We start from the raw sequence: 13272 nt of genomic DNA, 5'->3' as shown, positions 1-13272 counted from the left end.
AGAGGTGGAGAGCCTTTGGGGCTGTTTGGCAAGACTCTTAAATTGGTCAAAGACAAGAAGATGGGCTGCTTGGCAGGAATATGACATTGGCCAAGGACAAGAAAGTAGGCTTCAGGCAGGAATATGACATTAGGCTAGAACAAAGAAATAATTTCATATAGGAATCTAAATCTTAGGTTAGAACAGAGAAGTAATTTTAATTTTAAGCAGAAATCTAAATATTAAGCTAGAACAAAGATCTAATTTCAGACAGGAATCTTAATTTTAGGCCAGAACAAGGAAGTAGACGTCAGACACGAAAATGACTTTGGGCTAGGACAGGGAAGTAGGCTCAGATATTTTGCTCATCCTGTTAAGCCCTTTGAAACAATGATCACAGGAGCGTTCACATAATTGTGTTTAATGCCTTGCTTGTTCTTTCTTTGACTATTTGTGTCTATTGTCTTGCTTGTTTCTTGACTACTTGCAACTATTTTATTGCTAGACCCTCAACCTAGAACTGACCTTAATACATGCATGTAATTCTAATGGTATAAAAGCAAGAGGGAGGAGGGGGATGGGATAGTGGGTTCTAGGGAGAAAAAATGGGGAAAGGACATGACATCTGAAATGTAAATAAAATATCCAATAAAAAAAAATATTGGCTCTTAAAATCATGCCTTGGACAAATCGGTTATTTTGAGACAGTAAGTTTTGGAATGCCTTGTTATGTAACAAATATATGGAGTGGGAGCTTAAAGAAGTCTAAATGTTTAATGCATGCTATTGAATGCCATTCTGTCAAACACACTGAACTCTCTATGTATTTGTAGAAGCAATGCAAAACCACATAGAATAGAATATGCAGAATGCACAGCTCTCTGGTAATGGAGAGGAATGTATCCTAAAGCCACAAAGAATATCTGGTTCTAAGTCATATTTAGTAAGTTTTTCAGAGAAACATTTTGAAACTTTCCCTAGTTCAAGAATCTTGTAAGAAAGTATTTTCATGAAACTACAAGTAACTATAGAAGTAGCATTTAGAAATGTTTGTTTCCCTGAGAGGGTTATTTCATAGTAGTCTGGTTGACAGTTGTCTTCTAGTAGACTACATAGTGTAAGAAACTACTGAGACATACACAATAGCTATACTGTTGAGAAGAGACATCATAATGCCCTGAGAATGTGAGGCCTTACTCATAGTTGATTTTTTATTCTACTTTTTTAAGACAGTATTTTAGCTGTGAGGTGAGAAAGTGTTCCTATTTAGGATGAAGCAAATAGAGCATCAGAACAGGGGTGGCTGCTTTGTTACTCAGATATCTTGTAGTAGCTTCACTTTTGCCACAGGCAGAATAATTTCTCTAAACTGCTGGTTTGGAGAACCAGAACTTCCTGGTTATTTTCAAAATGGGATCATCAGTCACCCACATGTTAAACAGAGATATCTGAGCTACTCCAGCTGAGTGACAACTCACACTCATCCTCAGGCTTCTCTAACCACAGAAGACTTCATCTTCAAAGACAACATGAAACACTTGCAACATAGTTAGCTACCATGTATACTTTGTTTCTGTCATCTAAAATGTAGTATCATTTTTTATTAGGAAAACTTCATTAAAGTAAACTTTGGAGTTCGCAGTAGGCCACAGAGCCTAGTTTGGCTAATTCTGGAACCATGTTGGGTGCTAAGCTCAACCAAGGATAATGACACTAACTCTCAATATCAGGTTGAATTTACTTCCCTATTTTTCTATTTTTTCCTTCCACTTGATAGCATATTTTTATACACAGTGTGGAAGTCTCCACCCCATGTGGATGTTGGTTTCCAGTTCCCCACCCTGACTCTTCTAAGTAGCTCCCTGGTGCCTCCAGGAATTAATGCTTCCTGTCGTTTTAAATAATGTGACATTGAAATACATTTTTTTAATGTGCTGGCATTTAACATGTCACAATATTTCAGTTATTCTGCATTCATTTGGGTGCTCTTGTGTTGTTACAGCTGCTATGAAATTCTGACAAAGAGGTGCATTTCCTTCTTCTCTCCCACCATAATTGCTCTTTGCTGCATCTCTGAACCGTAACCATGGCGATCTGCAACATTCATCAGAAGACCTCTTGTTATTTCCCCTGTGTGAATGAAAAACAAAGTGATATAAATATATGAAGTTCTCAAAAGGCAGCTTTTCCCTTCTTTCTCCAATTTTTCTTTCCTTCTGTATTTTTGGCACCCACTCCCCAATGTGGAAGATCTATTGAAAGGAAATTATGTTTTATGGCTTGAGAGTGTTAATTAATTTTTTTAAAAGAGGAATGCTCTATACAGGATCATTTTGTGGCAGATATACAGAGAGAAAACTCAAGCTATTGACGTCAGGGAAAAGACAGTACTGTGATCAATAAAGAAAGGAAGGAAACGAGTTATTCTTTTCTAAATCTGACTTGGGACAAACAGGAACTGGGTTGAGTTTCTTAATATGGGATTGCATTTGTATAATGGAGACATTTGGGTGAGGGCTGGGTATGCTCTTCTTACACTAAAGACTTTTAAAGACTGGGCTTTCGCTGTACTCTAAATTGTTACAAAGAATTCAGAGTGGTGTGGGGGAGTAGGATGACCAACTCATTGTCATCCCTTGGCTTCTGTGTAGTCTTAAAACTAGATATGCAGCTCCAAAATTTCTATCATGTATTCTGTGTGGTCATGTTCTGCAGGTAAATTGACAGGGTCTTCTTATGCTACTACACCAAGACCAGCAATAGACTAATGGACCCATCTAAAACATTGATTGATTCCCAGTGGTGCTTCAAGCTCTCTTATTTAAAGGTAAAGTAATGTTGCATTTTGACTGGAATATTATTTGTAGATTTTTCTAGACCTACCTCACTTTGTGCACTATCATTTATCTGTTAATTTTTTTGTGCATCTGAAACTATGATTGTTTTCAGTTTATATAGAATATCGGCAGGAAAAAAATCTAGATTGATGTTGATAAGATTTAGGAGCCCATCACTAACTTTCTCAATAGAAGAGAATTAAGGCAAAGAGTACAGAACTGCATTTTGAGGTGAGTGACTATGGAGAACATTAGAAACCAAAATGAGACAGGCCAAAACTTTATGAATTTACAGACTTGGAACAACAGCACAGAAAACACTTGGGCATCTGCCTCTGGTCTCAGACCATGGAAAGGGAGTTCTTCCTTTCACAGGGATAAGAATGAATGGAAGTCTCCTCTGCGAAGTTCCATAATTACAAATGTTGACCATCTTATCTCCTGGAAAGTTCCTCAATCCTTTTAAGTTGATAGTCCACTTAGCTAGATCTGCACAATAGTTCTGATTTAGAATAGGCGCTCACATCATCTCCCAGTATGCTGGAGAGTTCTGTAGCCAGGAGTCACCTTGAAAAGTAAACTATTGCTACTACTTATACTGCTCTAAGGCTCAGAAACTGATGCATAATTCCACCCCCTGAAGCCTACAGTTATTTCACCTCACCATCATGAGAAATTACTGCCTTATGGATCCAGCTAGGCCTTGCAAAGTGGCTATTACCTAATCTAATCTGTTATTCAGCCCCACAAGGGACAAGGGGAGCAACATAGAAGGAAAGTAATAGAATGAGCTTTCAGAATAAGGAGATCTGAGTGCACACTGTCTGAGATAAAGGGCATGGCTTTGTGACTAGGTGTATTCATGTCAAGAGCCAAGGCAGTGCCCAAGCGCCTGCTACTGCTGCTTCCACTCCCGCCATGTCTAAGACACCATCACATACAGGTCAGGAAAGCATCATAATCAACGTTGTTGCACTGCCTATAGGGACATACTGAAGGCACAAGCAGCTTCATAGCTCCAGTATTTGTCCTGTCTGGGCATATATTGTATAGATAGAGTTGAAGCAGGGTGGGGAGTGAGTGCCACATAAAATGGTTTCGCAATCTCCAGATCTGAGTCTAAAAAAGGTTGAAGGAAAAATTGCCCGATGTCAGCCATAGTCCTACTCCTTGACATGCACAACCAGTTGCAGAAAATGATGCCAGTTCTTGCCACTCCCTCACCTATATGGTTCTCACTTTGCCATTCCTAAATATTTCCTAATGGTGCATAGATGTTGGAATGGGATATGAACTCCTAGAGACAAAGCTGTGGCTCCTACCATTGCCTCTCCCCATGCAGACTCTGGAAACATACATACCATTGACCATCAGAAGGCAGTGCTTCTGCTCCCTCGCCATTCTAGGGCTGTCAATGTCAGAGGTCCTTGCCAACAGAGTTAGCACCACCAAGAGTGCTTGAGAAAAATCTTGTATCACTCAATAGAGGTCAGCAGACCCACAGTAGAAACAAGCAGCAAACTGAGTAGCTCACACACCCTGTTGTCTGCACTACAGTTGCCCTCACTACCAGACTAGCTGAACTCTTGCATTGCCTGCAGAGACAGCAGATTATGTGTGTCAGAGGTCAATTCCATTTTGAGTTTGTCATTTTTAAGATTTCTCCTTGATTTTTTTATACTATTTCTCTTTGCTGAACGTTTGTGTCCTACATTGTTTTAGTACCTAAACCATGTATCTGTATTGTCTTAAATCTCACTAGGCCTTTCTTCCTTTTCTTTGAGCTTTTTAAAGGTCTTTATCTGTCATTATTTCCACATCCATATCTTTGTTGCTTGAGATACTTATGTGTTTTGTGTGGACAGTCATGAATCGTAATTAAAATATGGGAAGAAGACTGTGGTGTGCTGTCCAGCTTGAGATAAAGTTGTCCTGTGATATTCAGTACAAAGTACATAGTAAAAACAATAGACACACAATCCATAAGACATACCAATTTAATAAAAGGCACATCAACAAGAGACAAAATTTAAATTGCTTGGTGAGGATTCTATAATCAAACTGAGTTTTAAGACACATAAACAAAACTCTAGCTAATGATCAAAGTAAACAGAAGATTTGTAAGCAAAAAGTACAGGAGATAATATCATGCCTTCAAGAGATTATTATAACTCTTTAACAATAAATTCTAAACACTGATATGGACAAAATGCTTGATAAAGACCTTTTAAAAGCTCAGAGAATTATAAGAAAGACCAATAAGATTCAAGGCAGTACTGATAAATGGTTAAAACAGAAAAAAAAAGAGAAAGAAAGTTCAACAAGAAGAAAGTTATAAAAGGAATATACTGAAATAACTAAAATGAAACTCAAAATTAAGTTGAATGCCTGGTCAGGTAAAGAAAGAATATATGAAATTGAAGACAGGGTTTTTAGGATGTCCCTGTCAAAACAGAGAATGAATTAGTCAAGAAGGCATTTAAAACCTTTGAGATTCCATTAAATGAATAAATGCTTATATTTTCTGAATAGTCAACATGAAGAAGAAAAGTTAGTAGACTAGAAAATACATACAAAAATAATAGCAGAAAACTTTCCTAATCTTGAGAAGAGCACTGGTATCTGTCTCCATTATTTTTCTGTTGCTGTGATAAATACTCTAACAAAAGCAACTTAAGTGGGGAAAGATGTTCCTTTCATAGTGTCTGGGTATAAGTTAGCATTGTGGGGAAGTTAAAGTGGCAGAAGCTTGATATGTCTGATGATATTGTATTCACATTCAGTATGTAAAGAAGACTCAATGCTTTTGTTCTGCTCGCTGTCTCCTTTTTACATAGTCTAGGATCCCAGCCCAGAGAATAATCCCATCCACAGTGGATTTGTTTTCCCACCTCAAGTAACCCAATCAAGACTATCCCTCATAGATACGCCCAGGGGATTTTCTAACAGAGATAACCTTTTACAGATGTTACCTGAGTTCAGACACCAGTACCCCCATACAGCTTGACATGACAATATAACACCATCACTGCTCAGGAAACAAAAAGGTTCTGGCAGAGGAAATTTGCAGGCCAGTCAGGCTAACTGGAATGGCAATTTCCAGGCACATTGTGAGACTTCAAAAAACAAAGTAGGGTAGAGAGTGATAAAGAAAAATATTTAATATCTATCTTTGACCTCTACACACAGGTGAACCATCCCTTCAACACACACAAAATACATGGAATAGGCTGATAACAAGCAATGAAATTAATCCTTGGACAAGATGCCTATACTGATGAATTTATCAAGCTGTTAAAGAATACTAGGTCTGTTGAAACTACTCCAAAGAATTGAAAGGAAGGTGTTCTTTCTGTGTCAATCGATGATCTCAGATCCACCTTATTGCTAAACCCAGATATGGAGACAATGTTAAAATGAATCTTATGATCAATGTATCTTATTAACATAAATATTTTCTTATTTATTGGTTATTTTATTTATATTTCAAATGTTATCCCCCTTCCCAGTTTCCCCCTCCACAACCCCCCCATCCCCCACTCCTGCCACTATGTGGGTGTTCCCCCACTCATCTAAAACATAAATAATTTTTAAAAACAGCTAAATATTAGAAAATTAAGTTCAGTAGGGTATAAAAATCACTGGAACAGCAGAGATGTCTCAGTGGTTAAGAGGACAGACTGCTCTTATTGAAGACCTGAGTTTGGTCCCTAGCACTCATATCTGGTGGCTCACAACTACCTGTAACTCCAGCTCCAGAAATCAGACATCATTTTCTGAACTCACATGTGCATATAACCACATACAGACAAACACACATGCATATAAGAAGTTTTAAAAAATTAAAAACCTCTATATACCATGATCATGTCAATCTCATCCTAGCGGTGAAGTGATCATTTTAGCTACCACAAAACAGTAAACAGAAATTCTCACCTTAACATAATGGCTAAAAATTATATAATTACCTTAATAGGTGTAAAATATAATTTAATAAATATCATCTCTTCAGTATAAAATCCCAGAAAAAATTAAACATAAATGGATAACTCAGCTTAGTAAGGTAAACCTACAACCAAAATAGATAGATTTTGAAAAGCTTCAAGAATTTCTTATATGATCTACAACAAGATAAAGGTGTCTGTCCCTTTTTTCTATTTTTGCTGAATGTTGACTGTTTTGTGGATGAATCAGGCAAAAGGAAGTTATATGATACAAATTCAAACAGAACAGTGAGCTTATCTTTATTTACATATATTATTTTCCTTTATATAGCAAAAATCTTCAGACTTCAAAATCACTATTATAACTGATAGAAGAATTCAATGAAATTGCAGGATGCAAAATGAATAAACAGCATTGTTTTCAATATAGCAATAATTAATATATTGTGAAAAAAATCACAAAGGCAATCCAGTCACAGCAATTAAAAGTAAAAGATGTACACACTGAAGATTGTAAAACATCAGTGAAATAAATTTATTAAGTCAAAAAGAGAGGGAAAGAAGCAGAGAGACAGAGAGAGAAAGAGAGAGAGAGGGAAAGAGAGAGAGACAGAGAGAGACAGAGAGAGAGCAATACTTTTTATATCCATACCTTAGAGCAATTAATAGTGTTAAGTATCTATAGTGTCCAAAGGGAATCTAAAAATTCAGTGCAATCACCCACCAAAATACCAATGGCATCTCTCATTGAATTAGACAAAACAATTCTAAACCAATTAAGGAAGTAAGGATGACAAATTATCAAGCCATCTCAAGTAGCTGAACAACATTGTAGGCATTTTAATGTGAGACTTCAAGACACAGAGATCACTATAGCCAACAGAGCATGGAATTGACATGAAAGTGGACACATGGACCAATGGAATAGAATTGAGCTCCCAGAAATTATTAACCCGTGTTTCTATACCCAAGCCGTCCTTGACAAAAGTGTCCGAAACAGGTCCTGAAGAGAAGATGCCTTCTTTGCAAAATGGTACAGAGTAAGCTAGAGTCCCGGACACAAACAATTATATCTGGCTTCCTGGCTTTCATCCTATACAAACTCACCTTTGCACAAATGAGAGATGTAAAGGTAAGCTCTCAAATGCTGATGAAAGTACTAGCAAGAAGGATATGGGGAACAATTTTCAAGGCCTCAGCAAAAGCGATTATCTCCAAAGTGTAAGAAACAAAAGCGCGTGTGCGCGCGCGCACACACACACACACACACACACACACACACACACACAGAGAGAGAGAGAGAGAGAGAGAGAAACAGAGAGACAGAAAGAGAGACAGAGACAGAGAGATAGACAAAGAGAAAGGATGTAGGAATAAAGTTTTCCTTAAACAACACCGATACAAATATAAATTAGTCCCATTATTGTGGCTGACAGTATAGAGGTTAATTTATTAAATGTTTATGTATCTCTGGACTATGCTATGTGTGTGCAGGTGGACAGAAGAGTGTATCTGATTTCCTGAACTAGAATTACAGGGAGTTGTAAGCTGCACAGTGGGTTTTGGGGAATGAAATTTTGGTCCTCTAGAAGAACAGCAAGTGACATTAATAGCTGAACCATCTCTGTACCTCCCACCAGTATATTTAAATGAAAAATTGATTTACCATATGATCCAGCTACCTCACTTTGGGATTGCTGTCTTTGTTATGCTGCATTGTTGGGATGGAAATACTTATGATAAAAACTTAAAGTAGAAAGTGTTACCAAGGTTGGAGCTCTGGTGGAGTAGAGAAATCACATATAAGATTAGAAAAATTTCTTTATTAAGGAGTTTCATCCTTTCCTATTTCAATCCATCAGGCCTCCAGCCTTGAGACGTGTACTGTCCACATCCAGATAATCATCTCTCTTCAGTTAAATTTCCCTCAAAAACCCATCAGGACCATGCTCAAAATTGTGCTTTACTAATCTAGATTTTTCCACTTCCAATCATATTAATACCTGTGGTTACCTATCAGAAGTGTACCCTCGTTGCTTTGATACATAAGTATAACTCCTTAGACCATTACTTCCAACCCCAACCCCAACGGTCCTCGTTCATCTTATAATACAAAAGGTGTTCAGTCTATCTCTGAATTTCTCAATAGACCTAAGCAGTTCCAACATTATTCAAAAATTCAAGTCTGGGTCTCCCTTGTAGTTCAGGACCACTCTTACAGCATCATACACTACCCACCTAAGGACTACTTTCAGGAATTCTGACCCTACCACATATTACTTGGACCTCCTTTGAAATGTGCATATAGGTTTCCATGATCTTCCTAGTTTTGTAAATATAGAGGTGCAAAATGAGAGTGACCAAGGTCAACTGTCAGCTTGAGTAGTACCTGGGCCTTTTAGGTTATGGCTGATGTGGCCTCCAAATGCCTGGATGATTGAACACTGGGAAATATTCTCTTCATTGGGTCTGTGTAAATATTGTTCTTTGAAATTTTTTTTCTCAAATCAAAGTCTTTCAAAACAGTAAAAGTCTCTATACCCTTGAGCCACTGATGATTAATACCACTATGTGATATTAATGACACATGGACATTATGACTCCTGACAGTATGGAGGTTAATTTATTAAATGTTTATTTATCTCTGGAATATGATATGTGTGTGCAGGTGGACAGAAGGGTGTATCTGATTTCTTGAACTAGAATTACAGGGAGTTGTAAGCTGCACAGTGGGTTTTGGGGAATGAAATTTTGGTCCTCTAGAAGAACAGCAAGTGACATTAATAGCTGAACCATCTCTGTACCTCCCACAGGTAAGTTCAGCCGATTCCAAAACACATTCAAATTATTGTTTCTGTTGTTCTATGTCAAGTATCTTACTTCCTTTAATGGCTCTGGTCTCTTCACTAGTCATGCTTTTTTCATCCCAGGATTTATACCCACTTGTTTACTTGGAAGAGTGTAAGTTTTAAAACTACTTTGGCTCATCATTTGTATTGTAAACCTATCTAAACGATGCTAGCAATATTTATGCTCCAGCCTGAATATTGGGTTACATTGAATTCTCCACACAAAACTTAATTCATCCACTACCTCTGATTTCAGCTTCCCAGGAAGTTTGATAGCACAGAAAAAAATGTCAACAAGTTGTGCCATGATATAACATGAATGCCATCTAATATAATCCCCAATAGACTTGAAAATCTCTTTTGAAATCTTGTGAACACAGAATTTACTGTTCACATTTTTTGTCTCCATTCTAGTCTTCTGAGCTTCACCAGGAATCAACTATTAAGCTTTGCTTAAAGCTTCTAAGCCTTATTAAATCTCTCTTTTCATACAATTCTAGCTTCCTTTCACTGATCAGCTCCACGGGCTTCTGTGCCCCATGGCCAGGTACCCACGGGGATGGCTTCTTTCCTAGGACCAGTTTTTGTTATTCTGGCTTTTTAACTGTATTGAGAAAAATATGAAAGAACATATCTAAAAGAAAGAAAGATATTCTCTATATGTAAAAAAGAAAGAAAGAAAACAGAGAGAGAAAGAGAGAGAGAGTAACATTTAAAGCGAAAAGGTAAAGCTTCATTCAATAAAGAGAATTAGTTTAGGGAATGGTAAAAATAACATTGATTCATATAAACAACACACACACACACACACACACACACACACACAAAATATGGCTACAGTAGGCTTTTGAAAAAAGAGACAAACCTTAACCAAAATGATGTTTTCTCTAAAAAAAAAAAAAAAAAAAAAAAAAAAAAGGAGGGCTGGAAATATGGCTTAGAGATTAAGTGGCTGTTCATTCAGAAGTCCTGAGTTCAACTCCCAGCATCCACAAGGTGGCTCACAACCCTCTGCAATGGGATCTGATACCCTCTTTTGACTCTTCTGTCATGCAGCTATGCATGCAAATAGAACACTCATATGCCTAAATAAATCATTTTAAAAAGGAAAGAAAGAAAAGGTAGTGAGATGAAAGAAGCTTTCAGTGTCAGTAGGACTCAGAAATACTAGAACAGTATACTGGAGTGTCAAACATATGCCAACTTTCCCCAACCCCCAACCTCTATTCTCTCTCTGCAGGGAAGATCTTCATTCACTCACGGGTGTGTATTTTTCCTCTTTATCAGGTATAGGTAGATCCCTGTTCAATACTCTAAGATCTCTTTCATGTAAAGGGGCATGATTTGGCTTCTAGATTTTAGAGATGAATCCCAGAGATGGATTCTGAAGAGCTTACTTTCTGACATTAACTGTGGCTGGGGAAGGCAGGAGTAGTATGGAAAATTTTCTAGTGAAGAGGCCAAAGTGTCCTAAACAGAAACCAAAAGGTATCCACTAGTGAAAGGTGTTTGGAGAAATACTAGGTCCTGCCAGCATACCAGTATCAAAGAAAAAAAAAATCAAGCTTGAATAAATAAAATACACAAAAAAATCTTCAAGTACTATACAAGGAAGAGAAATACATGGTTTCTATACAAGGTTTCTAAAGTTCTTGGGATAGTAGGAAATATCTCAAGATTTTCATTTCCAAAAAAAAAAAAAAAATACCAATAGATTTGACCATATAATATCCATATTCCATTTGAAGAAACCAGAATATAGATATATAGAAAAATACTTTGTATTATGCTTGACAGAGTTAAAATAAAACTTAATTTAAAAATCAATTTTATTATTCATTAGTGGAGAAAAGTTTTAGAGAAAATATATGCAGAGGATTTCAATGTAAATTTATAGAAAAGACTATTTACTCCAATCTCATTGTCATTTTATCAACGTTGACCCTAATCAAATAAATGCAAAGCTTAAAGATGCAGTGTCATGGAGGAGAACCCCAATCATAAAACTTAGATGTTATTTGGTGAGATACACATCACCAAATAAACAAAATAAAAATGACATGATTTTTAAAGGAACAAAGTTGCTTTGCATGTATATAAAATCTCCACATATCCTATTTCACTTGACTTTTCTATTTCATTTTCTGTGATACAGCTTGAGGAATTTACCAGGGAATGGATAGCATTTCTATAGAAGGAACTTCAAGGAAACATGGATGTGTGAGTCATTTGCCTTGGTGTTGTGGCCAAATACTTGACCAGCAGCACATTAAGGAAGGAAGGCTTTGTTTTGGCTTGTGTTTTAAGAAGGGAGCCAGCCCATCATAGCAGGAAGGGCTTGGCAGTAGGAGTAAGATGTGAGATGTGAGATGTTTGATCAAATGGTGAACTGAGTCAGGAATCAGAGAGTACACAGGAAGTAGAACCTGGCTCTTAAATCTCTCTCATTGACTCAATGCTTTCTTGGAAGAAGCATTTTACTTCCTAAAAGTTCTGCCTTCCAAAACCAGCAGCTGTGGACCAAGCATTCAAACATGTGAACCTGGGAAGGATTCAAACCATAAGAATGAGCAAATAGAAGAAACAGAAATTGAGCATTTGACAAAAGAGAATTGATTCCCCTCTTCACAATTTCAGGAATATACCAGGATCCATCATTTAATTAATTATTTTTGAGACAGGATCCCATGTAGCTCAAGCTGTTCTTGAACACGGTATTTAATCAAGGATGATCCTGGACTTCAGATTCTCTTGCTTCTGCCTTGAAAGTGCTGGATCACAGGCATCTGCCTCCAATCCCATCTGTTTTACCATCATGATAGCATTGACCATTGTACTCTAGTCTTTCTGTTTTCATATGACTGACAAATCTACAGTTCTAGGTGATTCTGTCCCCACTGTTTAGTTGAGGACATTTATTCATCCCAGTTATGTCAAAAGTCATTTTGCATATCAGTCTTCTTTATGCCTATATTTTCTTGCCTTCATTCATCTTGCCTTGGCTCCTCAGTTCAGTCACAATACTTTTATATGAAACCTAAGCTGACTCACTCTCATTGCCAGGTCTGTCAAGATGGCTGCCTTACTTAGCCATCATCTCAGTTGATACATCTTTCTTCATTCCTTCAGTTCCCTAACCACATTATGATTTAATGCCTATGGTTTTAGACTAATGTCATCTCTCTCAATACTATTTGCCTAGAAAAATATAAGGTTCATGTATAGAGAGAACATGTCTTCCTTGAAAACTTATATATATGACTTAGATTCAGGTTCAGGGCAGGTAGTTAATGGCTAATTAAAGATTAACTAATGCTATATCCCTAAAAGTATAATATCACTACGTCAAGAGTTTAGATTCTGGAAACCAAAGAGTTTTTAAAAACATAAAACTGTTCTAACAAGATCTTTCATGTACACTTGTATACAGAATATAATCACACGATCATGGATTTGAAGCTTTGTATGTGAATATAAATGTTTGAAATTAGTAATCTGTAATATATTACTGGTTTTTCTAGGCCATGGAATTAAGTGTGAGATTAACGTACTTTAATCTTGTACCTTGAAATTTCTTATAGGGGGATCATGAGATTCTTGTAACTCATGGTAGTTAGAATGAGCAGTCCCTTTTTGGCTGGAACATTAGAATACTTGTTATAC

This window comes from Arvicanthis niloticus, chromosome 1 (genome assembly GCF_011762505.2).
Source record: "Arvicanthis niloticus isolate mArvNil1 chromosome 1, mArvNil1.pat.X, whole genome shotgun sequence".
NCBI lineage: Eukaryota > Metazoa > Chordata > Mammalia > Rodentia > Muridae > Arvicanthis > Arvicanthis niloticus.
This window is presented reverse-complemented; position numbering follows the sequence as displayed.